The sequence below is a fragment of the Phacochoerus africanus genome, chromosome 4 (genome assembly GCF_016906955.1).
Source record: "Phacochoerus africanus isolate WHEZ1 chromosome 4, ROS_Pafr_v1, whole genome shotgun sequence".
Classification (NCBI taxonomy): domain Eukaryota; kingdom Metazoa; phylum Chordata; class Mammalia; order Artiodactyla; family Suidae; genus Phacochoerus; species Phacochoerus africanus.
The window spans coordinates 50671644-50696246 of record NC_062547.1 but is presented as its reverse complement, the minus strand read 5'-3'; the positions used below and the strand labels follow the sequence as shown (position 1 = coordinate 50696246).

At 38.0% G+C, this 24603-nt stretch overlaps 1 protein-coding gene and 1 pseudogene across 2 annotated transcripts in view; one reads left to right on the top strand and one right to left on the bottom strand.

Annotated features, from left to right (window-relative positions):
- The window catches only part of SBF2 (SET binding factor 2), a 456096-nt gene that overhangs the window by 416185 nt on the left and 15308 nt on the right, over window positions 1–24603 (bottom strand). The window lies entirely within an intron of this gene.
- Window positions 19089–19461, top strand: LOC125123878 (gamma-secretase subunit PEN-2-like; annotated as a pseudogene).

The following is a 24603-nucleotide window of genomic DNA, read 5'->3' as shown; positions in this document are numbered from 1 at the left end:
CACAGACATAGCTCGGATCTAGCCTTGCTGTGGCTGTAGCACAGCTCCAATTGGACCCTAGCCTGGGAACTTCCATATGCCACCGGTATGGCCCTAAAGTGACAAAAAAAAAAAAAAGAAAGAAATAGGAAAGCTTTGCTTTCTCTGAACACCTCAGTTCCAAATAGCAGGACTATTCTTTCTTTCTTTGTTGTTGTTACTGCTACTAAAACAATTTTTAAAGCTCTATGAACTTAAGCATTTGTCACAACCTTCCTTACAAGCTTTGGTCTTCACTCTATTTTTATATGCTACTGTCTTTTACATTCATCTTTGTTTATACGACTGTGCTTTCTATATCTGCATTCATCTGTACTTCCATATTATTTTATCTTTTGTGCTTCTCATAGGCAATATCCCATGACTTTTTTAGAATGCCTTGTCTTCTTCAAAGAGCCAGACAATAGAAAATTAAAATTTAACCATTCCACACTATCCAAACATGAAATTCAGATGTCTCTCAGTTCTCCTTGTCAATGAAAGTATATAAATAACTCTTTTACAGTTAACTATAAAACATTATAAACCCTTTCATTGCAGTTACTCAATATTCAACACTTTACATGCTTCATTTTAGGGTTTTCCTAACACCACTTTGCTCAGACTTTTAAACAGTAATATAAAATGCACAAATACTTAGCACAGCAATTTATAATTATTTAATTTTACTTACATTACATAAAATTTATAAATTTATAAAATGAGAAAGAAAAACACAATTAAACACTTCATTTGTGTTTTGCTTCAGAGCTGTAATTATATTTTGCATTTTTTTTTTGTCTTTTTAGGGCTGCACCCGCAGCATATGGAGATTCCCAGGCTAGAGGTCTAATCAGAGCTACAGCTGCCGGCCTAAACCACAGCCACAGCAATGCCAGATCCAAGCCACATCTGCGACCTACACCACAGCTCATGGCAATGCCGGATCCTTAACCCACTAAGCGAGGCCAGGGATTAAACCCCCAACCTCACGGTTCCTAGTCGGATTCATTTCCACTGCACCACAACAGGAACTTGCTGCATGTATGATTTTAGATTTTGACTTTTTTCCCAACTCTACCAAAAGCTTCTTTCCATGATTCTATATGCTCCAACATCATTTTCAATTATAATCATTCTATTGTTGCTGAAGATTATTGCCTCCCAGTATTTAGCTACTATAAATAAAACTGCAATAAACATTTTTACAGTAAGTTTTCTATATTTTGTATTATATTCTTAAGTTAGTGACTATCTTCCATAAGGCCTCATAGAAAAGGCAGTACTTGAATTAGAAGACAGAGAATTTCCTCATCTTTTTTTTTGTTTTGTTTTCTTTTTAGGGCCGCACCTGCAGCATATAGAAGTTTCTAGGCCAGGGGTGGGATTGGAGCTGCAGCTGTGTATTTACAGCCACAGCAATGCCAGATCCAAGCCACATGTGCAACCTAGGCCGCAGCTTGCAGCAACGCCAGATGCTCAACCCACTGAGCAAGGCGAGGGACCAAACCCACATCCACATGATACTAGTTGGGTTCTTAACCAAATGAGATACAACAGGAACTCCCTAAAGGATGGAGAATTCTGGGTAGAAAAGAGACACACAAGCAAGGCCCTGAATCTGAGCTCTGTGAGGAATACAGGGTGGTTCAGTTTGGCTGGTGCATTATAAACGTATAAAGGGAAACAATAAGAAATAAAAATTGGAAGAGAGGTTGAGGTAAGATAATTGAGGAATTTTATTAAGTGGACAATAGAGGGTAACTAAAGCATTTATTTTTAAAATAACACACAGGTTAATGTAACTGATAAGTATTTCTCAAAATAAATAAAAATTTTAAGTGGCTCTCAACATGTAAGTGGTACTTGTTACATTTTTTATCTGGAGATCTACCTTAAACCATAAAATTATAAACCAGTCTCTATATCAGAACTTTTGTTAAGCTTCCTTCTTTTTCAAGTTCCCCTTCTGAAAAGTGGTTGACTTGAGGGAATGAGAAGACAAGCCACAAGCTAGGAAAAAATATTTGCAAACAATGTATCTGATAAGGGACTGTTATCCAAAATATAAAAAGAACTCTTAAAACTCAAAAAATAGGAGTTCCCGTCATGGCTCAGCAATAACAAACCTGACCAGTATCCATGAAGACACTACTCTAAAATTTAAGTCTTTTTGTTGTTGTTTAGTTTTTCTTTCGTTTCATTGAAGTCTTTTTTAAAAAAACTGAGTTGATATCTCAAAAGCACCTAAGAGTCCCAAATGTAACAGAACAGTGGATCACTAATGCTTCATCAAATCCTAGCTTAATCACAGAATCACGAACATCAAAATAAGCATGCCAGAAGCTTGTTCAAGTTAAGCATCAAGGTCTTGACTTAGGTTGGCATTACAAGGGTGTATGTATTTGTTACAACTCAAATGGTACACTTAGGCTCTCTGCATCTTATTCTATATAAATTAACATCCAGGAAATTCTGAAATTTTTAAATAATTTTAAAGAAACTCAACTGGGTATTACAGTCCATAAGCAAATAAAACTACTATACTGGGTTTTTACATACAGAAGCTGGGTGGTTTTTTTCCCCCATTTCAAAGTTTTAAGATGAAAGAGAGGTGCTGCAATAATTAGCAATGCAACTACAGAGTGAAAGGAAAAAACAGGAGAGGATAAAACACAAGTTTAGAAATTAAAGTTGGATAAACTTAGTTGAATTAGTTACCTCAGAACCCTAACCTAACCTAAACCATGGGAGGTATGACAAGAAGCTACCCGATTTACACTTCAGAATGTTCAACAAGCTCTGGCAGTACCAAGCAAGACTGGCACTATCAGATAATTCTAGAACTGAAAGGTGGGTGAGACTGTACAAAAGCCGAGGTAAGAAGCAGTGAGATGCCCAGATGCCCTCTCTTCCCTCTCCACCTAGCAGAGGAGTGAAGGCTTAACATCAGGAAAAAATAAAAGAGAGAATAAACTAACCTGTGGGAATACTTAGCAATTGAGAATAAGGATATCAATTTGAAAAGAGGATTTCTCTTGCAGCACAGGAGGTTAAGGATCCATTCTTGTCAATGCAGTGACTTGGGTCGCTGCTGTGGCACATGTTTGAGTCCCTAGTCCAGAACTTCCACATGCCATGGGCACAGCAAAACAAACAAAAAACTAGTGTGGCAAAGAAAAGGTACACATACTATGTATCTACAGATACCTTAAGCAAGAACAGCTTAAACAAAATGGAAGTTTTCTCTCCCCGACAAAAATGAAATAATCCAAGGCTGGTATGGGAGATCCATAATTATCTTTTCATCCTACAGTCTTCAATATATAGCTTTTACTTCCTTGTCCAAGATGTACTCAAGCTCCAACCAAAACAACTACCTTCTAATGAGCAGAAGGTAAGAAAGGTAATAATGAGCAGAAGGTAAGAAAGGTAATAATGAAGGCTGTTTTCCTTCCTCTTAAAAACACCTCCCAGAAGTTGCATGTGACTTACTGGTTAGTACTTAATCATATCACCACAACTAGCTACAGGATAAATTACTAATTAATTAACATTCACCTATTGTAGAAAAAATCATTTCATTAAAATCAAAGCCATTTTCAGAGTATTTGATATTATTAATTCTGCAAAACGTACCAAGGGTGAGAGAGTCCCTAAAATGAATGTACCAAGGGAGAGCAATTTCCTAGAATGAAGACATTGTGGTAGTGCACTAGTACATTTAAATACATATATATTTACCTGATTTTTATATCTAGGAATAAGATCTTTTTTCTTCTTTCTTACTTATAGTCTAAGGACATGGACTTCCCGTGTGGCTTATAGTCTAAGGACAAGATTTTTGTGTTCAAAGAGAAAAAAGTACATGCAAAGTAATAGTAATAAGAGCTAACATTTGGTATTCTCTACATGTACAAAGCACTGTACAAACATCTCATTTAATCCTTACAGTCTGATAGATATACTCTTATTATTTCCATTTTATAAATGGTAACTGAACAAGGTAACTTGTCCAAAGTTTTGCATCATACGATACAGGACCTGGTATTCGATCTCAAGCATTCCAACTCTACCATCTACACTTTTTTTTTTTTTTTTTGCCATTTCTTGGGCTGCTCCCGCGGCATATGGAGGTTCCCAGGCTAGGGGTCAAATCGGAGCTGTGGCCACCGGCCTACACCACAGCCACAGCAACACGAGATCCAAGCCGAGTCTGCGACCTACACCACAGCTCACGGCAACACCGGATCCTTAACCCACTGAGCAAGGGCAGGGATCGAACCCGCCACCTCATGGTTCCTAGTCGGATTCATTAACCACTGCGCCACGACGGGAACTCCCATCTACACTCTTTTAACATCTAAGTTATATTGCTTCATTTCAGTGAAAATTATCAAACTTTCCTCATCTGAATTTAAATAAGATTGGTTGCAGAAAAAGAGGGCTACTCAAGCTAGTTCAATCAAAAGCGAGGTTATTATAAGGGTACAACAAAGATCTCACGGAAATCCAAGGGCTTGGTTTACCAAAGTTAGAATAAGCCCCAAAATGGGGGCACATAGCCTGGACTTGCTTATCTCTCCATACCTTGTGTTCTGCTCCCTCCTTTTTTTTCTGTTGGCTAGTTCCTTTGCTCCCCAGTAGTTTCCTACTCCTTTGTGATTTTTCACTAAGATCCTACTGCTGCTATGTGGCTCCTCCTGCCCCTCTGCTTTGTTGTTTCCCATTGGGGGAATAAATTATATGGGCCCATCTCACATTTTTGAGGCAGACCTTATAAGTGAATGGGTTGTCCTCTGGGTTCCTATCATGTGTAGTCATCTCTGAAGAGAGGTAAAGTCACATGATCCAAAACATAACCACTGACCCTCAACATGACCATGACATTTCACCTAGAAGTAAGATGAGGGTACCATAAATTTATTAGTAACTAAATGACCTAGTTTAGGTGAAACTATCAAAGAGAAAGATGGTCATGGGAAATTTTCACTAGATAAAAATTTTCTAAGGTGCCTTCCACAAAACAGTTTTGGGGAGTTCCCGTCGTGGCACAATGGTTAACGAATCCGACTAGGAACCATGAGGTGGCGGGTTCGATCCCTGGCCTTGCTCAGTGGGTTAACGATCCGGCGTTGCCGTGACCTGTGGTGTAGGTTGCAGACGCGGCTCAGATCCCGCGTTGCTGTGGCTCTGGCGTAGGCCGGTGGCTACAGCTCCGATTCAACCCCTAGCCTGGGAACCTCCATATGCCGCGGGAGCGGCCCAAGAAATAGCAACAACAACAACAACAACAACAAAAACAAACAAACAAAAAAAACAGTTTTGGTCAATGGCCTGTGAGGAGTAGCAACCCTGCTAAATATATGTGGGAAACTGTCTAAGGTATTTAGTTCCTGAAGATTGACAGTGTGAATTGGTATATTAAAAATTCTGAAAATCTTCTGCAATATGCAAATTTCATGAGCTCTTTAATATAACATTAAATATAATATTTTAATTATGCATGTTTAATATAAAATTTCCCACACTTATTTGGCCACAGAACTCTCACTGTGTGATATCTCACTGAGTCATATTTTAGGAAGCACTGCATTGGAATACGACAGAGGTTTTCTTTTTTTTTTTTTTTTTTTTTAAGGGGGATAGGATTGGTTATTGTTATAAAATACTACCAGTGGGAGTTCTCTTGTGGTGCAGCGAGTTAAGGATCCAGCACTGTCACTGCAGCAGCTTGGATTGCTACTGTGGTGAGGGTTAGATCTTCCAAATGCCGAGGGCGTGGCTAAAAACAAACAAATACTATTGGTAATTCTACTTGGTAGTCACTGACAGTAGGGAATGGCTGTTAAAGATACAGGTTTGGTATTACACAGATAGGATTTGAATTTTAGCTCTGCAATATATTAAATGTGATTTTGGGCTAAGAACTTAACCTTTCTGGTCCTTCTATAACAGGAAATTATCTTATATCTGAAAAGTTTTATCTAGCATAATTCATGTGTTAGATTGCATTTTAGAGTAAATATGGAATAAATATGGGTTCAAAGGAGAATCTCAATTCCCAGAAAAGATATGGATAGGAGAGAGTCTATTAAATTATCTACACCCAGGAGTAGAATTTATAGGGGGTGGTATGAGGTGAGGTTATTGTTTGAGATCTGCTGTGTGTGTACAGTGTATGTGTGTGCAAATGATATGGTAAGAGACTATGCTGTGGATAGGGTGGGCCAGATCTTTAAGTTTGAATTTATCTAATGATGTTTTGATTTTTAAACCAAATAAATATAAACAAACACAATGCTCTGAGTGTTAGCAACAGCCACAGACAGACAGCCCATTTCTGGAAAAGGCAGCTCTAAGGGCTTGCATCACTTGTTATGCTTTGCAACCAGTTCTCTCCACTTTGCCACAATTAACTGGACCAGGGATATATACGTAGGCCAGCAGCTTATAAATTAGCCTGACCTAAGAACTGTCCATTAGTTCTGTCTTGCAAAATGATGAACTGACCCACTCTGATCCTCTTCCTTAGGGAATCTGAATGAGACTGCAAATAAGGCAGCAAGCAGAAGCTGCAGGACAGTAGAAACCACTGTAGCAGAGAGGCCAGTCATGGTGAAGAGTGAAGCGTAACTACAGTCACAGTAGAGGCAGAATCAGGAAACTGAATTATGACAACAACCAGTTAGAGTTTCTATTAGAATACCTATTTTATTTTATTCTGACCAGTGTTTAAATTTTCAATGAGGCCTGTGGAGAATTTTCTTGTGCTTCCACACTATTCCACCTATTTTTGCACTAAATCAATATGAAGTAATTTAAATGAATGTGGATATAGTTCTGGCAATCAGAATTTAATACTTGCCTAATACTAATACCCACATCCCTTAACTAATGCACAATAATTCACTTAGTTGGTATAAGTGATTAGCAGGGTGGAACAGAAACTTTGGGGCATTTGTGCAGGGACTCTAATAGCAGTTGTGCTTCTTTCTTTCCTTTTTTTTTTTTTTTTTTTTTTGACACAGCTGCCTCAGTAATAGGGTGAAGAGACCTAGGTTAATGGCTCTGTCATCCATTAGTATGACCTTCAACAATTCTCTTAATTTTGTGGCCAGAGTTTCCTTTCTATAATTTGAATTAGTCAAACTGGTTATTTTTGGCCCAGAAAAGAGACTTAGCAAAATTTGCCATTGTTCACAGAATTCAGGAATGGTTAGAAATGGCAATAAATCTGAAAGACGAGAGGAAATAATGTGGTCAAACTAAGTAAACATTAAAATATTGATGCAAGTTAACTAGGAAAGTCTAATGGTTTTCAGTGTTACTCTACTATTTTGTTTATGAAAAAGGAATGTCTGAGGGATGATATATCTTCACAGATGTGAAATTAACTTATCTACTTTTGCTACCATGTGTTTGTTTTTTCTTCCTTATTTATATTCCAAATATTTTATAACCATTTCCTCTAAAGAATATGATAAAAGAGATCATTTTTCTCAGTCAGTGCTTCTCTAGGCTTAGAGTTAACCTGGCTGCTAGTTTGCCCTCCAGTATATCCTTCTCTCTTCCTCAGTAATGAAACCTTTGGTTTTTACTGAGTACATAGCCACATGAAAGAAAAACATGTCCCGTTTTTCTCTCATCCAACACAAAAATTTTGTCCTTAGACCATAACTAAGAAAAAAGAAAAAAAAAATCTTTTCTGGATATAAAAATTTGGTAAATATTTGTTTTTTTAAATTTACTAGTATACTAACTACAATGTCTTCACTCTAGGAAATCTCTCACTGTTTGTACATTTTGCACAATTAAAAATATCAAATACTCTGCAAATATCTTTGATCTTAATGAAATGCTTTTTTCCATAACAGGGTAAAAATGTTACATCAATACCAGATACACCTTATCTAAAGCATCAACATTTTTAAAGATTCCAAAACATAACAATTTTTAAAGGATAACAAAATAAACTATTTTATAAAATAATAAATTATTTCCTATTCTAAGATTATTATATCTGGAATCGATATACAGACATATTATAATAACAAGACATGCAAAGGAAACAAACACATAGTGGTTTCTACCGAGGCCTTTTAGAAACAAAAATTTTCAAATCCAAAGACAAGTGATATCATTACCATTAACTAACTGTATTTTTAACCCTCCTAATGACTGGATCATATTAGATTCACTTCATATATTCATAGTCATTTACTTCCTATGAATAATTCATAGTTATTTTAATAATTACTTATCTATATCATCCTCCTCTATTCAAATAGTTTTGGATTCTCCTGATGGACAGCAAAGAAATTAGTTAGATCAACTTGAGAAATTATATCAAAAATTTTAAAACCCACAATTTTTTTATTAACCTGCCCCACCATCCATAACGTGCTAATAAAAGTCTGTATTATTTTTACTTCAATAAAATTAACTATCTTTCACAGGTAATTTACTGAATTTTACTGAATCTCTGTTCAGTAAAGGTACAATCTGGTATAGAAGAAAGGAGTTCATACTTAAGCACTATAACATATAAAGTAACAACGCAAAATAAAATGAATAATAATCCAATTTTGACAAGGCCAAATGATTTGAACATCCTCTAATAAGCATAAGGGAAAAAAATGACCAACAACATCAATCATCAGAAAAATCAAGAAAGTGAAACCACAATGAGACACTACTATACACACACACCAGAGTAGCAAAAATTTAAGACTGAAAACAGCATTTTTTTTTTGGGTTTTTTTGTTTTGTTTTGTTTTTTGTCTTTTTGTCTTTTTGCCTTTTCTTGGGCCGCTCCAGCGGCATATGGAGGTTACCAGGCTAGGGGTCTAATCGGAGCTGTAGCCACCGGCCTACGCCAGAGCCACAGCAACGCGGGATCCGAGCCGCGTCTGCAACCTACACCACAGCTCACGGCAACACCGGATCGTTAACCCACTGAGCAAGGGCAGGGATGGAACCCGCTACCTCATGGTTCTTAGTCGGATTTGTTAACCACTACGCCACGACAGGAACTCCTGAAAACAGCATATTTTGACGAGACTGTAGAATAAATGCAACTCTCATACATTGTCAGTAGGGATATAAAATGGTACAACCACTTTGGGGAAAGATATTGAAGCTTCTTATAAAATTAAGCATATACCCACCTATGACCCAGAAATTCAACAGCTAAGTATTTACCCAAAAGAAATGAAAAGATACTTTCAACAAAAAGAGAAATATTCATAACAGTTCATTATAATCAAAAACTGGAACTAGTCCAGGTATCCATCAGTCAAATGGACAGATTTTTATATTCACACAACAGAATATTACTCAGCCAAAAAAAGGAACTTCTGATATACATAACAATGTAGATCAAAAACATTATGCTGAGTGAAACATTTATAGAGTGCACAATACATGAATCTATTTACAGGAAGATCTAAAATAGGCAAAATTAGTCTACCAAAAAAAATCAAAGGTGACAATGATTAAGTCTGGGAGGGTGGGGGCAAGAATTGACAGGGAATGGGTATAAGAGAACATTTTAGGATAATGGGGTTATACTACACCTTGACAGGGATTGGGTTATAGAAATGTGTAAAATTTCCAAGAATGTATGTAACCTTAAGATTTGTGTATATCCCGTCGTGGCGCAGTGGTTAACGAATCCGACTAGGAACCATGAGGTGGCGGGTTTGATCCCTGGCCTTGCTCAGTGGGTTAAGGATCTGGCGTGGCTGTGAGCTGTGGTATAGGTTGCAGACTCGGCTCGGATCCCGCGTTGCTGTGGCTCTGGTGTGGGCCGGTGGCTACAGCTCTGATAAGACCCCTAGCCTGGGAATCTCCATATGCCGCGGGAGCAGCCCAAGAAAAACCAAAAAGACAGAAAAAAAAAAAAAGATTTGTGTATATCATTGTATGTAAATGTTACATTAAAAGAAAAAATGTAAAAAAAACAATGCATTCTAGCTCATGATATGCATGCCAAACTAGTTAGGAGGGAGCACACTGACATCAAAGATTTACTTTGAAATATACCTCAAAAAAAGATGGATACAGAGTTCTCTTATGGCACAGCAGGTTAAGGATCCAGTGTTGTCATTGCAGTGGCTTGGGTCACTGCAGTGACATGGGTTCAATTCCTGGCCCAGGAATTTCCATATGCCACAGGCACAGGCCCCCCCCCCCCAAAAAAGAAGATGGATAAATGGATGATAGAGAAATGAACAGATGAGTTAATGTGATAAAAATAGGTATAGTAAAATGTTACCTGTACAGTGTAAGTAGTAGGCATATGTGTTCAGTGTAAACTTCTTTCAGCTTTGCTGCAGCTTTGAAATTTTTCATAAACTAATAAATTTACATTTTGGGAAAAAACTAACCCAATACTTCAAGATTCAACTCAAAATAAATTATTTACAATGAGCCCTTTCCTATCACCCTCAGCCTCTCAACACTAGTCAATAGCACTCATTTGACAATTTTATGTTAGTTATCTTCTCACATATTTCTTCTATTTATAAACCAGAGTGTAAGCCTCTTGGGGAGGGGGGGGGGCTGCTTCTTAATAGTGGAAATAAAAAAGACTCTAGTGATCTATTGACTATTCGTTCTTCATAAGTATAAATTATTTAATGAGCCATAATTTCCAAAAGAAAACTAACTTATCAGTCAACTAAAATCAATACATACATATGTATGCATAACAATACACACACATACAAACTGGAAACTAAAATAAAACCATTATAATGTTTAACCAAGTGTCAATTTTTTTTTTGTCTTTGATTATTAAGGAAATACACTATGCCTAGTGAATTCAATTACTGAAGTCACTTGTGCAAAAAGAATTGGTTGGTGCTTCCTCAAAATATTTTGTGAAGAGCTATGGCAGTAGAGGTCTCAAATTTGTATTGAGGATAAAGGTATCCTTGGGGAGTTACAGGGAGTCTATAATTCTACCATCATGTAAAGATGAAGAAACATTTACGTACATCACTTTGATGACATTCCTTAAAACTGATGAACATCAATAAAATTCATTAATTTAAAAAAACTGATGAACATCTTCCAACTGTTCAATACAACATTTAATTAAAGTTTTACTACCTTCATACTTCAAAAATTATACACAATATTTACATTTAGGATCTTAAAACTCTCTGGTCACGTTATAGATACCTTTTCTTCATACTTGTCAAAGGACAACAATAAAACATTTAAGATTGGAGTTCCTGTCGTGCACAGTGATTAATGAATCCGACTAGGAACCATGAGGTGGCAGGTTGGATCCCTAACCTTGCTCAGTGGGTTAAGGATCCGGCGTTGCCATGAGCTGTGGTGTAGGTCGCAGACGTGGCTCAGATCCTGTGTTGCTGTGGCTCTGGCGTAGGCCGGTGGCTACAGCTCCGATAAGACCCCTAGCCTGGGAACCTCCATGTGCAGCAAGAGCTGCCCAAGAAATGGCAAAAAAAAAAAAAAAAAATTTAAGAATCTTCTATCCTCTTTTAAATAAGCTAGGGAGTCAAATCAGAGCTACAGCTGCCGGGCTAGGCCACAGCCACAGCAACACCAGATCCGAGCCATGTCTGTGACCTACACCACTGCTCATGGCAAAGCCAGATCCTTAACCCACTGAGCAAGGCCAGATGTTGAACCCTCAACCTCATGGTTCCTAGTCAGATTCATTTCCGCTACACCACGACGGCAACTCCGTCATCATACATATTTTGAATATGTTAAAATTCCTGTATCACCTACCAATTAATATGAAAACATCCAGGGAACTCAATAAAAATTATACCCAGCTGAAATGTGAAACATGCCTATATATTATATATGTATACTAAGAACATATATATCTATAGATAGATAGATAGATAGATAGATAGATAGACAGACAGACAGACAGACAGACAGACAGATAGGTTAAAACAATAGGTGTCATTTTTTGTGCTTTTTCTACTAAGCAGAGATCCTCCTTCTATGCTCATTTAATCCTAACAACCTTATGAAGCAGGCACTACTATTATTATTATCCCAAGTTTACAGAGGATAAAGTGAGCTCAACAGTTACATGATTTGTGTACAATCACACTCTAGCAGATGGTTAAGCAGAAATTCAAACTCTGGTTGTCTGACTCAAGAATTTAAGAATTCAATTGTGACCAACCCACCAGTTATACTATCTCATACACATCACCACTACAAAGGTACAGAGCAGGAAAGGACACTATTTGAACAACTGGAGACCTCTCAGCCAAGGACAAAGCACTGAGGCTTAAAGGACTAGGAGATACCACCTACTATGGTAGAGAAGGAATATCCCTGTCACGAAAGACACCATGACTGCATGATACAGGTAAGGCAGATTTTCTCTGCCATTGAAACTCTTTAGATACCTTGAAGCATCCTGTGCATGAATTTGAAGTCAGTTGCAAACTATTAAAAGATTAAACATAGAGCAACAAACCATTTTATTGAAAAAAAAAAAAAAACTATTCTAGTGGAAGCATGGAACTAGCTGGAGAAGAATTCAACTGAAAGAAGGGGAATAAGGAGGTTCCTACGGCATACTGTTAGTTATCCCCTAATAGCTATGGTGGTGGTGTTGATAATAGAAGCTCCAATTTTATTTTATTTTATTCTTTCTTTTTGCAGCCACACCTGTGGCATATGGAAGTTTCCAGGCTTGGGGGTTAAATGAGAGCTGCAGTAGCAGGCCTACACCATAGACACAGCAACACCAGATCCAAGCCACATCTGCAACCTATGTCTCAGCTTGAGGCAACTCCAGATCCTTAACCCACTGAGCAAGGCCAGGGATCGAACCTGCATCCTCACAGAGACAACTATCAGGTTCTTAACCTCATACGCCACTATAGAAATTCCTAGAAACCCCAATTTTAACTAGGATATGGATCACACTTCCCAGTATCCCCTTTAGCTAACTAAGTTTCAGCCAAAGGAAGTGATGAGGGCCTTTAAAGGGAGGAAGTTATCCCTTCTTCTCCACTTCCTCCATCCTTCTACTTGAAATATAAATGTGATAGAGCTAAGATGTTTTAAAACTATAAAGTTGCAAATAGACTGAGTCCAGATGGCCACACTAACCCAAAATTCTTTACACCCAGATCTTTAAGTGAGAGAAACACATTTATTTCTGTACTGGTTTATGTTAGGTTTCTATTACAGGCAGTCAAATCTCTATCATAACAAAAAGACTATTCTTTACAGTAAGGACTGAGAAGGGCCTGAACGATGGCATTAACTATGGGAATGAATTTTAAAAAGAGAAATGTGAGAAAGTTTTAAGAAGAAAAATAAAATACTTTGAAGTTAAAGTGAGGAAGAAAGGAAAATTGTGGCAAGTTTCTCACTTGGATAAATGACCAAAAGGAAAGGGTTTGGAAGAAGAACATGTTACTTGATATATCAAATTTCCACTTCCTATGAGACATTTTAGGTGGATTTTTTCTTTCTATAGGCAGCTCTACCTCCTAGTCCCTACCTACATATTCTTGCTAGTATCTTCTTGATACCTTACAGCTATCCTTAAAAAAAAAAAAAATGAGTTTTATTAATCTAATCCTGTGTGGATTTCAGTTTACTCAGTCTAAAATTATTTGGTAAAATATGTGTCTCAAAAGAAAAACAAATAACATTCTTTTCAAATTCCATACGACCGCGTGGGACAATTATATAAAGCATTTGTAAAATTCACTCCAGTCTCAACTACTATTTTCCATTGCAAATTAATTTTCATATTATTATTTTTCAAGCTTGTTCTGACACTTGATTTCTCTCTCTAAATATAACTAGACTTAGCTTAAGCTGGGGGAAAAAGGGACATATTTTTACATACAAGCAGATGTCATTAACTACAAACAGATTTTTTTATGGCTGCACCCTTAAGTTCCTAGGCCAGAGACTGAATTCTTGCTGCAGCTGCGACAACGCCAGAGCCTTAACCCACTGCAGGGATCAAACCTGCACCTCTGCAGTGACCTGAGCCACTACAGTCGGTTTCTTAACCCACTGCACCACAGCGGGAACTCCTATAAACATATTTTTTTCATTTAAAAACTTGCCCCAAAACTAGTTATTTTCTTTAAACAAGAATCTTCAATTTTAAGTTTTCAAATCTTATATATAAACTATAAAAATTAAATACTTATTTGCTTAATGAAAAAAATAACTTTAAGACGTCAAGTTTCCAAACAGGTTAACTATTCTCTTCAAATCACATCACTAATTGACCTTATAAATTAATAAAGTATACATAAAGAGCTACAATCACTCCTGAGAAAAGAAGTCATCCACAGAATGGTCTCAATGGTGGAAATGGGCCCTTCCAAGGAAAATATAAACTCCTTCTCCTAATTCAATCTATTACGGAAATCACTGAAAAGAAAGCTCTACAAATCTGTCCATTCAATAATATTCAGTAAATAAATTCCCATTAGATAAAGTAGTCTGCTAATATAATAAGAGTATGTCCAATGAAGGGCTTTTTTCCATTTTCAAAGATTTCTTTACTCATAGAATATCGGGATTTATCTGGACCAAGTTCTCAAGGAACTCTTTCAGTCTGGATAAATCAGGGAAAGGAAGACCTTGAGAAGGGAAGACCTTGGAATTTCCAGAACTCAAATTCCTGGTTTTAAATATTTTCAGATTCTAATAAATGCCAAAGCAAGTAGCAATCTGCAATGTTTCAGAGACATTATTTGAATTAGGTGCAAGGTGTGACCTCCCTGATTCCGTCCCTTCGCATTCTCACCTTCATGAAACTATGCAGTTTCCTCTGTTGTTGCTTAAGCAATAACTTGCTAAGTGATTTCTTTTTTTCTTTTTTTTTTTTCTTTGTCTTTTATCTTTTTAGGGCTGCACCTGAGGCATATGGAGGTTCCCAGACTAGGGGGCGAATCAGAGCTGCAGCTGCCGGTCTACACCATAGCCACAGCAACACGGGATCCAAACTATGTCTGCGACCTACACCACAGCTCACAGCAGCGCCGGATCCTTAACCCACTGAGCAAGGCCAGGGATCGAACCTGCATCCTCATGGATGTTAGTCGGGTTCATTAACCACTGAGCCACGACAGGAACTCCAATTTCTTTTTTCTAATTAAAATTCCCCTGAAGGACATGGAAATATAAACTGATACAATCTTTCTGGAAGACAATTGAGCAATACACCTCAAAACTACTTTTAAAAATGTTCTTTTGGCTTTCAAGAATGGTTGGAACCATAAGTTTAAATCATGATTCCAAAGTTTCTGTCTCCTCATTTTTTGGCTATCTTTGCCTCCCTTCAGTATTCAGACCTACTCTCTCTACACAGTTCACACGGGTAACGTGGGGTGAGGGGAAATATATACTGACAGCCCCAACAGTTACAGCATCTTCCCTCAGTCACCCTAGTAGAAAAAGGGAGGAGTTCCTGCTGTGGCTCAGCGGGTTAAGAACCGGACATAGAGTCCCTGAGAATGCCAGTTCAATCCCCTGGCCTTGTTCAGTGGGTTAAGGATCCGGCATTAATATGAAGCATAGGTCACAAATGCAGCTCAGATCTGGCATTGCTGTGGCTGTGGTTGCCACTCCAATTCAACCTCTAGCCCAAGAACATCCATACGCCGCAGATGTGCCCATAAAAAAAAAGAGAAAAAAAAAAGGTACACTTGTTCCTTCCAACAAAAAAGACCCACAGATGACTCAATACACCCAGCTCAAGAGACAGGGTGGAAGTAACACAACGTTTCCATTCATCTGGTCTGAATGCAACTAGTATCCATGAAGACGCGGGTTCAATTCCTGGCCTCAGTCAGTGGGTTAAGGATCTGGCATTGCCGTGAGCTGTTGTATAGTTGCAGACTCGGCTCAGATTCTGCATTGCTGTGGCTGTGGTGTAGGTCAGCAGCAACAGCCCTGATTCGACCCCTCACCTGTGGCCCTAAAATGACCAAAACAAACAAACAAAAAAAACCCAGATCATCTGACTCCATCCCATGCTTTTAACTACTTAACTTTACTGCCTCTCTATCTACTTATCTAAAAAAATTAAAGATGAAGCCAAAGACATAACTAGAATTCATCAGATGTATTATACATTTATTATACATTCATCAGATTTATTATGCATTAAATTATATGTTAAAATGATAAAAATACTTTAGCTAATGAAAATCAATGTTTATATATCTATATGTATGTATACATGTATGTATTTTCAGAATATGGAAAGCTGCCAATAATAGTTAGGTTTCAAAAACATAGGCTGCATAAATGAACAGACACTATGAACTTGTTTTATAAGAATTAAAATAAAACTAATGATACATACAGATCATACAAATGCACACTAAAATATCTAGAAATACATCTTTTTTTTCTCTTTTGTGGCATATGGAAGTTCCCAGGCCAGGCAGGGATCAAACCCACACCACAGCAGTAACCAGAGCCACAGCAGTGACCAGAACCACAGCAGCAACAATGCCAGATCTTTAAACCTGCTGAGTCACAAGAGAACACCTCTAGAAATATATCTTAAAATACCAGCAGTGGAGTTCCTGTCATGGTACAGCAGAAACAAATACGACTAGGAACCATGAGGTTGCAGGTTCGACCCCTGGCCTCGCTCAGTGGGTTAAGGATCCAGTGTTGCCGTGAGCTGTGGTGTAGGTCACAGACACGGTTCCGATCTGGTGTTGCTGTGGCTGTGGCGTAGGCCGGCAGCAACAGCTTCGATTAGAACCCTAGCCTGGGGAACCTCGACATGCCACAGGTGCAGCCCTAAAAAAGACAAAAAAATATGAAAAAAAAAAAAAATACCAGCAGTATACCCTTCACATCCACTAGGACAGCTGTAACTGGAAAGGCAGATAACAACAAAGGAGCACCAACAACAAAGTTAAGGAAAACAATCTTGATTCCTTAGGAGAATGGCAAGTAGTTCACTACAGTTGAGGCTTTCTACTCACATTATTTCCTTAAGTCTTTTCAAAAATTTCTTCAGTAGTGTCAAACATCATGATCCACAGTACAAATAACTCCTGGCAAACATGGTGATTTCACTATACTATTTCTTTTAAACTATCCATTAAAAATAAACAATCCCTAGTAAGTCTCTATGTAAATGCACATAGAAGAAAAAGCCAGTTACACTGTTTTGTGTTTTGTCTTGTTTTGTTCCTTTTTGGCCATACCCACAGCAATGCACAAGTACCTGTGCAACGGCAGTAACCAGAATCACACCGGGGATGACTCTGGATCCTTAATCTGCTGAACAACTGGGGAACTCCTGTTTTGTTTTCTTTTGGTTAACTACTTTGGTAACTAATTATTCTGATTAATATTAGTAGAAAAAAGTCCCATTGTACTAGAGAAGAAAAAGAAAGCAATAGGACAGCTTTCAGAAACCATTACTTCAACTGTAAAAACTGAATCAGTCTAGATGTTTTTGGACTTAAACTATTGTTTTTTAAAAACTGCTTCAACTAACATTCATGCTTACTGAGTAATAAAAATGGTATCATTATTTGTTCAGATTAAAATCAAACAGGAAATATTACAAAGCATCAATTAAAAATAAATATGAACACACAGTTCTACAGAACTTATTTTTCTTTCAAGAGTAACAAAAAAATGATGCTTATTTAGCTGTGCTTTGATTTGTACATGAATGTTATGGCCATATTTTTAAGTAACATCAAAGTTTTGTAAATGCTGGAACCATAGAAAACAGGTACAAACACAAAGATGTCCTCCTCCCACACCTCTGTTTGTGATTATCTCCTTTTCTTGTGCTAAATTCACCGGCTGGTGCTAAATTCACCAGTTGGTGCTATAGGCCAATGAGTAAGATATTCCATTTAAGAGTGTCTCCTGAAGCACAGTGCTTGTATAATCATCCTGAAGAGATGGCTCCCTGGGACAGAAACCAGAACCAGGGAATTCCTGACGTGGCTCAGCAGAAACAAATCTGATTAGTATTCACGAGGACACAGGTTCGATCTCTGGCCTTGCCCAGCGGGTTAAGGACCTGGTGTTGCCGTGAGCTGTGTGGTGTGGGTTGCAGACGTGGCTCTGATCTGGCGTTGCTGTGGCTGTGGCTTAGGCCAGTGGCTATAGCTCTGATTCTGCCCCTAGCTTGGGAACCTCTATATGCCAATGGGTGTGGCCCTGAAAAAAAAAAGAAAACCAGAACCAGGAGAGTGGACCCTAGATAAACCTGAATGGACTGTTTGGCCCCCATCTAGGGCCTGCACTTAAGGAGACTTTTTTTTTTTTTTTTTTTTTTGCCTAATCTGTAGCATATGTAAGTTCCCAGGTCAGGAATCAAATCTGAACTGCAGTTCCAACCTATGCCAAAGCTGTGGCAAAGCCAGATTCTTAGCCCACTGTGTCACAGTGGGAACTCCCAAGGGGACATTTTAAAAAGAAAGATGACCTTCATCACAGGAAAACAGGCCAGAAACTCATGAGGACAGCATCCCTTTAGGAGACCACAGAACAAAAAGAACTAAATACACCTTGTAAACCAGACTTAAAAGTTACTCTCTGGCCTCATTATCCCTTTGTTTTGTTTAGAAAAGCATTTTTTTTTTCAATATTCCAGCCTTGTTTCAGCTGTGTCTCAGCAAATAAAGGGGAAATGATTAGGTAGCAAGGGAGTTATCTGGGCCAGATGTTTAAAAAAAAAAAAAAAAAGTGGTGTTCCATGAGACCACTACAGAAATGGAAGAACTGAAGTCAGGCCAACCCTTCCCATGTGATCACTTTCCTTCCCTCTACCAACCTTGGGAGATGGGGTTTTCATTTTATAAAAAGAACTAGAAAGTTTCTGTGTGTGTATCTAGAACCAAATAACTGTGACAAGGTCTAAAGAAACAGGTACTACAGTCAAGAGCCATCAATTTTCTGGCAAAGGGGTTCAAGCCAAAGGAAGTAACACTCCACTGGGGTATGGTTGTTGGTGATCCCTGCATCTGTCTGTCACTTAGGATCAGGGCTTGGGTCCTGCCCTGAAGACCCTTGGAAGACCCAGCCCCAGAGTAACTATGAACTTAGAGCAGGTGTCCAAAGGGAGAAGTTGAACCTCTGTCAAATCACCACCCGGGTAGGTTTGCTTTCCTACCTTTTCTCTGGTTGCTCAACATCTTCTGCTTCTTCTGAGAGGCGTTCCTTGTCCCAGCACATATGGAACAGAGACAAATCAAAGACTATGTCTGGCACTCAGCTATGTGCTTCTGCTTTTCAGTAATCATACTCAACACCTGCATCACTATCTTCCAGATCTACCGGCCATGTTGGGGCACCCTTGGGGATTACCTCTCCTTCACATTTCACTGGGTACCCCCTGACAAATTCTTGTCCACAAGCCTGAAGACCAAGATGGGCTCCTCTGCTCTAAGCCCATTCTCAAGCCCCTAAGACTTGTTCTTATCTCCTATGTTCTCTGCTGACACCCCCCAATAAAGGACCCTCATTCTAAAAAAAAGAGTTATTGACTTTCTGCACTGTTTGAAATTTTTATAACAAGCATGTTACTACAATAAGTAAAATTTAAAACAAATCAGCAAGAGTTCCCTAGTGGCTCAGTGGGTTAAAGATCTGGTGTCACTGCCGTGGCTCTAGTTACTGCTGTGGCCAGTTCCCTGGCTGGGGAATCTCCACATGCTATTAGCATGACCAAAAAATAAAAACAAAACAGATTAGCAATAGACAGTTCAGTCAAAGCAGGAAGATACTGATGCACCAAATCCAAGACAGCATGAGTCAAAACCAAATAGAAAAATAGATGAGCAGAGTTTCTAATTATCTGGATAGAAGAATTATTCAACAACCAAGCAGAAAAGATCAGTCAGAAAGTAGGTTTCCAAGTAGGTAAAGTCAAGATATGAGTAAAACAGGATGCACAGACTGTAGAGAAAGAAAACCAGACTACCAGTCTGAAATCAAAGGCAATTAACCTGCTCCCTATAAAAGCAAGCACTTCTGTTACTCCATTTGTGCTTAGAGTTGTGAAAGCACATTACTTTAAAAGAATTTAGTGACAATACCCCAAATTACAAGACCAGAAAAAAAGAGTTTACTCCTCAGGAGGGTAATTCTCTGTTGGGACAACCAGGTAGATATGACACCCATCTCCCTGTGATATCCTACTTACATGATGTAAAACTAAAATATTTTAAGTTATTTGTTGAGTGTTTTAAATTTTATTCTTTTTACAGCTGCATCTGGGGCATATGTAAGTTCCCAAGCTAGGGGTTGAATCAGAGCTAAACTGCAGGCCTATGCCACAGCCACAAAAACACCAGATCAGAGCCGCATCTGCAACCTATGCTGCAGCCTGCAGCAATGCCAGATCCTTAAGCCACTGAGCAAGGCCAAGGCCCAAACCCGCATCCTCAAGGAGTCTATGTCAGGTTCTTAATCTGCTGAGCCACAATGGGAATTTCAGGTATTTTAAATATCGTTTTAATTTCATGTTCTTGATTTTTAAGGTAAAATATACACCTTACAACTAAAATTGCTTTTACTTATGTGACTTTTCATTAACTTTTATTCTATGGATTAATGATCCATGATTCAAAAAAAAAAAGTTTCCCAATCCTCCTCAGTTCCAAGGCTGTGAAAGAATCTTAACAAAACAAAATACCAATATGCTAGAAAGGGCAAAACAAAAATTGCTATTCCAGGGAGTTCCCGTCGTGGCGCAGTGGTTAACGAATCCGACTAGGAACCATGAGGTTGCGGGTTGGATCCCTGCCCTTGCTCAGTGGGTTAAGCATCCGGCGCTGCCGTGAGCTCTGGTGTAGGTTGCAGACGCAGCTCAGATCCCGTGTTGCTGCGGCTCTGGCATAGGCTGGTGGCTACGGCTCCGATTTGACCCCTAGCCTGGGAACCTCCATATGCCACGGGAGCAGCCCAAGAAATAGCAAAAAGACAAAAAAAAAAAATGCTATTCCAAAATAATACTTTAACATAAAATAAATTCTATAGGTTCTATCTATTTTCAATTATATGTGCTTGTGAAGGTCTACTAAGTGGCTTCTTAAAGCAAGAACTCATAAAAGAGTGTGAAAAACAATGTGCTGTCTCTGAACTTAGGCCATGTTCATAATACTACAGATTACAACATGCTTTAGGTTTCAAAATCTGGAAATTCTCTTCAACTTTTGATGACAGTTATCATCAAATAAAGCATTAAATTTAAGAAGCTTGAAAGGAACTAATTTTTTTCTGAGATTATAGCTAATGACCTTTTAACAGGGATCACTGTGTATAGTTTAACACTTAACTTTCCACAAAAGACCCCCGCTGATAAGTTAAGGGGAAAATGTTTCTCATCATAATCAGGAGCCTGGACTCACCTATTATACCCAAAAAAAAAAAAAAAAAACTTTGCAACAGAAAAATATTTTCAAAAGCAAGTTTATCTTCCTGACTACCAAAGTTCTACGGAAACATTTTTGAACATTCTTGTGTAACAGGTTTTATAATTTTGTTTTCAAAAATATCAAGAATTTCAACTCCAGAGATTAACTGCAGAAACAATACAATGAAAAGTGACAAGCCTCAAAAATAGCTAGCAAAATAAACTGTCTTAGCTACTCTAATAAAATCTACATTTATTACTTATCACTTACCCTCTTCTGGACCCAATATTTCAGCCAAATCAAAGCTCTACTCACTGGGAGTTCCCATTATGGCTCAGCAGGTTACAAACCCAACTAGTATCCATGAGGATGCAGGTTCAGTCCCTGGCTTGCTCAGTGAGTTAAGGATCTTGCATGGCTGTGGCTGTGGCTGTGGTGTAGGCTAGCAGCTGCAAATCTGATTCAACACCTAGCCCAGGAACTTCCATAGGCTGCAGGTGCAGCCCTGAAAAGCAAAAAAAAAAAAAAATCTACTCATCATTTATTACTTCCGTGCCTTTGCCACTACTACTGTCCCCTCAATGTGTTAATAAAGAAAAGTTTTGATTTAAAGTCAAAAAATCGAGTTCATTTCATCAAGTCCCATTTAATCCCATTTGTGATCTGTGCGAAAGTGGGCTATTTAACTTTGACAGATCCCTCAGGGTACTCAGTGTGTTACTATGAAAAGTTACTGAGATAATGTATGTGGGAAATCTCTATTTTTTTAATGGATAAAATGAAGATGTCTCTGCATGTGAAGCAAATGCCTAAAGAAATAAATGTAAGTTGTGTTATACATCCAAAGAAATTTTCTGTTAACTTCACCAACTCAATAATACAGAAGAACAGATGGCACTAGTAAAAGAACAAAGAATATATACAAATCTAAACCTTTCTAAAAGCTATGTGCCAAACTATATGTATGTGTGTGTGTGTGTGTATATATATATATTCCAAGAAATTCTGAATTATCTGTAGCATGTTATTTACTCAAGTATTCACAACAAATGTTGAAGGGAGTTTTTTTGGTTTTTCTGTGGGGCTTTTCCCCTACTTGGGAGACACAATCATATATTTCTATTTAACTCCATTAGATAGCACATGGTGCCAAGGGGACCACAGACGTAGTTCAGGCTCCAGATGCATCAAGCTTCTCTCTCTTCCCCTGCCCCTGCCATACATTCAGAAGGTCTCAGGCACCTAGTTAGATGTTGGTCATCTTAAGCTCTCAGTCATTAGAATGTTGTTTTACCATATAATGTTGTGAAAATGATTTCCTTAAAATATATTTTTCTTTTGAACATATACTCTTATTACAAAAGTATTTTCCAAAAATTAAGTTTTACATTTAGCTCTATTCTGTCCAGATAAATTTCCTAATATTTATGAACAGTGAGCATTAGAAAAAGTGCATGAACCACCATATCTATCATTGGCTGAATAGTGTCCCACAAAATTCAGGTCCACCAGAACCTAGAAGGTGACCTTATTTGGGTCTTTGCAGATACAATTAAAGATCTTGAGATGAAATATCCTGAATTTAGGGTTGGCCCTACATCCAATGATTAGTGTCTTTATAAAAGAAAGGAGGAGAGGAGCTCTGGACAAAGAGACACAGAAAAAAAAAAGGCTATGTAAAATGAAGTGGAGATTAGAGTTACACTGCCACAAACAAAGGCTTTGAAAGAAAGCAAGCAAGCCTACAGCTGCCAGAAACTGGAAAAAGCAAGGAAGGATTCTTCTCTAGTCTTCTTGGGAGCACTGCCTTTCTAGTGCCTTGATTTCAGACTTCTAGCCTCCAGAACTGTGAGAGAACCAATGTCTATTGTTTTAAGACACCAAGTCTGTGATAATTTGTTATGGCAGCCCTAGGAAACTTACATATATTGAAGGGCTATCTATAGCTCTTACACAATACACTCTACTGTTGTTAAGACATTAGATGGTGGGTCACACCCAATACACACAGAACTACCAGGGCCAGGGATCGAACCTGCACCACAGCGACAACCCAAGCCACAACAGTGACAACACCAGATCCTTAACCCACTACGCCACCAGGGAACCCCATTAGAGAGAAGGGATGGTTTCTCTGGTACTTACTTGTGATGGTATTAACACTCCCTTAAGACACAAGCTTTTTTCTCAAACTTTTTGTTTTATACTCTAAAATAATCAGTATCTGTAGAACTGTACATATAATTTTTAAAAATCTAGCCTGTTTGAAATCCATTTATACTTATGCAGCAGTCATATGAAATATTTCCACAAGCAAAATTTTTTATTAATTTTCTTCAGTGATAATCAAAAACTTACAGATATGACTAAAAATTTTTCTTAAAAATCTCCAATGAAGACATCAAAAAGTACATATATGGAAAAGTAATTATGAAATTATAAAAGTTCCTTCACAATGTAGCCTTCAGAAATGAGAACTTTAAATGAATAGTATTTACCTTATAAATAAATGCATAACCCACATCATTACTCAAACTCAGCAATAATTAAAAACAGGACATTAAATCTTGGGATATTTAATGATCTCAGTTTTGACAACAGCAAATTTTTTACATTAGAAAATACTAGGAGTTTCCATTGTGGCTTAACATATTAAGGACTACTGTCTCTGAGGATGCAGGTTCAATCCCTGGTCTCACTCAGTGGGTTGAGGATCTGGTTGCCACAAAGCTGCGGCGCAGGTCACAAATCTGGTGTTGCTGTGGCTGTGGCACAGGCCTCAGCTACAGCTCTGATTCAGCCCCTAGCCCGTGAACATCCATAAGCCATAGGCGCAGATGTGAAAAGGAAAGGAAAGGAAAGACAAGATTAGCCTTCCAATACAATGATTTAGTCAATGGTTTGATTTTTATAACAGTTTTTAATGAAGATCAGATCATTAAATTGGACACAACAGCAGCCTATAATATATAAATTAACCTACAACTGGGAAATAAAATTCTTGCTCGAAAAGTTATTTTGAGAGGTTAGGTTTCTTAGGAATTCTTTAGATACTTGTATCTAAAATTTAAAAGCTTACCCTGAAACCTCTCTCTTAGCACACTTCACCACTATCTTTTCCCAATTAATTTTCCCTGTCCATTAATGCAAACTTTATCTGTAAGTTTCTGGTTCTATAATATACCTATGTGAC